The 4,930-nt window shown below is 38.6% G+C and overlaps 1 non-coding gene across 1 annotated transcript; it reads left to right on the plus strand.

Moving 5' to 3' along the window:
* Positions 1–845: 845 nt before the first annotated feature.
* On the plus strand, positions 846–918 carry Trnaa-cgc (transfer RNA alanine (anticodon CGC)). Its single transcript has one exon. It is a non-coding gene; the product is annotated as a tRNA-Ala (tRNA).
* The last annotated feature ends 4,012 nt before the right edge of the window (positions 919–4,930 follow it).

Here is a 4,930-nt window from a genome sequence, read left to right on the forward strand (position 1 = left end):
AATTCGTCACAGACTTACAAACTCCAAAGATATAGTTGTAACATTTATAGATTTTAAAAAGGCATTTGACTCGGTTGATAGGGAAACACTACACAAAGTGATCAGAGAATTTTGCATCAAATCTAAATCAGCAAACCTTACTCGTGAAACGCTCGCAAACACCACATCAAAAGTAACGTTTTGGGGTGAAATATTGAAGGCATTCAACATAAAAACAGGTGTAATGCAAGATGATGGCCTGTCTCCAGTCGTCTTTAACTGCTTACTAGAGAAAATAGTAAGAGAATGGAATCAAAAACTAAAAGAACAGAGGCTATCACCAATCAGATTGGGAACTAAAAACAAAGGTATTGAAATTCACTGTTTAGCAATTTCGGACGATTTTGCCATTCATTTTGAAAACCTAACAAATGCTCGAATACAAATCAATCTCTTAGAAGAAAGAATACCTGTAGAAAAAACAAAATTTATGACAAATATAAAAAATGCCCCGGAACCCCTAGCAACGGATATTGGCCAAATAAAGAGGGTAAATTTTAAATATTTGGGAGAAATTATCCAAGGAAATGGCTTAGACAAATTCGCCGTAGAAGAAAAGTACATAGAATGGAGAGCTTATGGAATAACTAGGAATGTCTACTACAAAAGGTTTCTGTCTAAAAATTTGAAGTAGTAAAACGAGAATGCCTCTATGCAAGTGAATGTTTAGTACTGAACCACAAATTAAACAAACTTGAAGGCCTAGAAAGAAAAATCATTCGAAAAATACTTGGGCCACCAAAAAATACAGAGGTATGGAAATTAAGAACTAATGAAGTTTATCGCAACATAGAGAACATATACCGAGCGAGGTGGTGCAGTGGTTAGCACACTGGACTCGCATTCGGGAGGACGACGGTTCAATCCCGTCTCCGGCCATCCTGACTTGGGTTTTCCGTGATTTCCCTAAATCGCTTCAGGCAAATGCCGGGATGGATCCTTTGAAAGGGCACTGCCGATTTCCTTCCCCATCCTTCCCTAACCCGAGCTTACGCTCCGTCTCTAATGACCTCGTTGTCGACGGGACGTTAAACACTAATCTCCTCCTCCTAGAAAACATAAACGAAATGCTATGAAAGAGGCGACTGCTATTTTTCGGACACTTATACAGAATGAACAGCAACAGGTTAACCAAACAGATTTTTAAATATCTTTGGGACAAGAAGTCAACAGTAGCCTGGATTCAAGAAGTTAGGAAAGATTTGGAAATAAACAACATAAATGAAAAAGATGCAACAGAAAGAGAATTTTCAAGAGAAAGTGCTAAAAATGGAAGGATTCCAAGGCAGGACGAGGAAGACTTTGCTGAGAATGGACTATAATAAAAGCTTCCAATATTGTACCTAATTCCTTTGTAGTTGGAGATGAAAAACGGCAGATGCTATAAAGTATAATTACATTTATAGATGTTTCTATGTCTAAGTTTGACTTATACGCTTTTGTAGTTCTGAGAAAGTGTAGTACCACAAGGTGTAAATAATTACATGCTTCAGATCGACCCTATCTCTACTTTGAAAGAACTGTGCATAGCTCTTACGAATAGTAATTATTTTAAGGTATTAATGTATAAAAACAAGGCTAAGAGCAACTTCGTTTTTTTGTCCTGACAGTGGAAATGGGCGAATTATCTGTTTAAAATTGTCATTCATAGCTGTGGCTATTGAATTGTCACAACTGTCTGCGTATAGGCCCCGAAAAACGCAGTCAACCCAACGCCTAATTATATAAATCTTTTTCACTCGATCGCGTTAAGCCACAATTTATCATTTACGAACTAGGCGATACAGTATGCAGTACTCCTTTAGTGGTAGGTTTCATTGTTTTCGTTACTTCTATCGTTAGTTAAATAGCGGATGTGCATTCCCTTACGCTACTTGAGTGCTAGTTTCTGAACTCAAGCCGCAGAGCAGTTACGTCACAGCAGGCGTTGTGAGGCTTTGTTTCTAGGCTGCGATGGTCAAACACGGCACTCCTGGAGTGACCTTGGAGGAGCCAATCACAGCTCAAGTTTCAGGACACACGGTAATTGTTATGCGCTACAATCAACTGGTAGCACAACAGAATAATTTATTGTATTCCCTTCTTATCTGAGTCTGCATATTACATATCTATTTCGTCTGTCTTATTTTTCATAGCAAAACTCATTTGCTATTTAGAGTATTTTAATTTCTGATCTAATTCCCCCAGCATCCCTTGATTTTATTTGACTACATTTCATTACCCTTGTTTTACTTTTGTTGTTTATAACTACTTTTCAAGAAGCTATTCATTGTGTTCAACTGCTCTTAAGTTCTTTGCTGCCACTGACATAAGCACAGTGTCGTCGGCAAACCTCAAAATTTTTATTTTTTTTCACTGAACTTTAATTCCCTTTACAAACTTCTCTTTGCTTTTCCTCACAATTTGCTCAGTATACAGACTGAATAACATCTGGGATAGCCTACGACTCTCACCCCCTTCTCGACAACTGCTTCCTGTTCATATCCTTCAACTGCAGCCTGGTTTCTGTACAAGTTGTAGGTAACCTATCTCTCCGCCCAGTTTTACCCCTGCTACTTTCAAAATTTTAGGGCGTGTTCCAATCATCATCAAAAGCTTCATCTACAATTACAAATGCTATAAACTATGGTTTCTCTTCCTTTAATGTGTCTTCTAATGGAACCCATACAGTCAGTATTGCCTAAACTTTTCCGACAACCAAGCTTCTACCAGCCTTTCCGTTTTTCTGAAAACAATAGGTCTCGCAAAAGACAGCATCAAAGAATGGAAACCACTGCTTATACAGTTTCCGTTTTCTGACTTTCTCCACGTTTTTAAGAAGAGGAACATCAGCAATGGGAATACAAGTGCCAAGCATGGCAGCATAAAAAAGAGGTATACCTAACCATCAGTCCGCCTCGCCATACCAGCAAAACTATGGAATAACCGGAGGCATCTTCCATGAAGATATGGTACATGGACAATACGAATTGGGATGGCACACGTGTTACCCTGCGCATCTCTAGAAGATCGGAGTGATCCGACAGTCCCTGGCAGCAGTCGATTTCTTTCATCAGTTCAATGCGCCGAAAACTGTGCCATATCCAGAAGACGACGGAGTCCTGAAACACGTGTTGGAACATACTGAAATTGCTCCACAGAAAAGAATGAACTGTGGAAAAAAAGCTTTACCTAGAAATAAATTAACTACGTTCGTTTCTTATTGTGAATGACCATTTAATGTCAAAATGTGAATGTTAATTTACACTTCTAAATGGTAGTATTGCCTCCAATGTAAAATAATTAAATATAAATAAGATGATCGATTTGCTCCCGTGTTGTGCAAATAAATATGGGGCATCATACTCCATGAGCAAATGTTTATTAACTAGGAAATCTCATTTATTTATAGTTGGTCTTCATCAATTACCGTTTGTCTGATACAAAGTCATATATGGTAAGAAAACATCATCAAAACTCGTATTGAAGTGAAACGGGAGAAAAACTAGAGCAACAAATTTGTTTAAGTCGTTCAAGAGCAATTATACTTTTCACAAAAAATTGCGTTAATGGGCAAAGACTTTGTATTATGAACTAAAGCAAGAAAGAACTCTCAGCCCGTTACAGTTTTACAGATTGATTACATCAGAAAAGTCACAATGTTGTTTCGAGGTAAGATTTCTCGAAAAACATTCTGAGCCATCACCGCTGGACACCAGTAGTAGTGTCAAGTGGCGCATTGACAAAGGAAATTCTCACAGTCACAGGTGTGAACGAAAAATTCACGACTTGGGGCTGAGCAAAATGACTAAAAGCGGAGATCATACCATCGACATGTAGTGCTGACTTGATAGCCGCCTTAGCGAAATAAGAATATGCACATTTCTTTTAAAGTGTAAGGAGTTTTATGCATTATTATTTTATGAAATAATTAATTTTTTGTTTCGTGTTGATCACCAATAGTCGATAATCAGCGGCCACGAGACGATACCGTCCTTATTTTTTTTATTGTAACTGCAAAAAGAATATAAAAAATTGATTAATTTAACATTCTAAATGTACATTCTTCTTGTTCTGCAGGTGGTCTGTTTCATAACTTACGAGTAAACACGTAATGATTGTAAAGTTTTCGTATGTTTTCTGCCATTGTAAATATTTTACCGTTACTGTACCCGGACAAAGACGCATGAGCACGCAGCACGAATACTGGATAACATCCTCCGTGTTTAAAGTAGTTTGTTGTGCTCTTGGTTGCCAGTCAGTTGTGCAGAGTTACGGCATAGTAGCGAGCAGATCCGATATTTGTGTATCTGGGAGAAATTACCTGGAGTACTTTATTAAGGAGATGAAAACTCGTTTGTAAAGATATTTTCTTGATTGGATCGATGGATAAGATTTTCTGAGGAATATTTCAAGGTGGTTTCGCGGTTGCGTTCTTGCTTTCCGAGCACGGGGTCCTGGGTTAGATTCCCGGCGGGGACAATGATTTTCACCTGCCTCAAGATGACTGGGTCTTGTGTCGTCTTCATCATCATTATTCATCTCCATCACGGTCGGAGGAAGGCAACGCCAAACCACCTCCATTAGGACCTTGCGTAGAACGGCGGTGCGGGTCTCCAGCATCGTTCCCCTACGCTGTCAAACAGTATTTCAAGGTAAACAGTGCACACACAGGAATAAGATGTTTGTCAGTATTATTAACTGAAGGAAATCTTTGTCACTTAGATAACTAATATCATTCATAAGGATTCATTTGATCTCTTCGTTTTCATTATACTTCAAATAACGCAACTTCTTTAACGGTCTGTAATTTTTGTAATGAATGAATTTCGTAACTGTTAGTCGTCTTACGTTGTAAGTCTGCCGGCCGATGTGGCCGAGCGGTTCTAGGCGCTTCAGTCTGGAACCGCGC

The sequence above is a fragment of the Schistocerca serialis genome, chromosome 1 (genome assembly GCF_023864345.2).
Source record: "Schistocerca serialis cubense isolate TAMUIC-IGC-003099 chromosome 1, iqSchSeri2.2, whole genome shotgun sequence".
Taxonomy (NCBI): Eukaryota; Metazoa; Arthropoda; class Insecta; order Orthoptera; family Acrididae; genus Schistocerca; species Schistocerca serialis.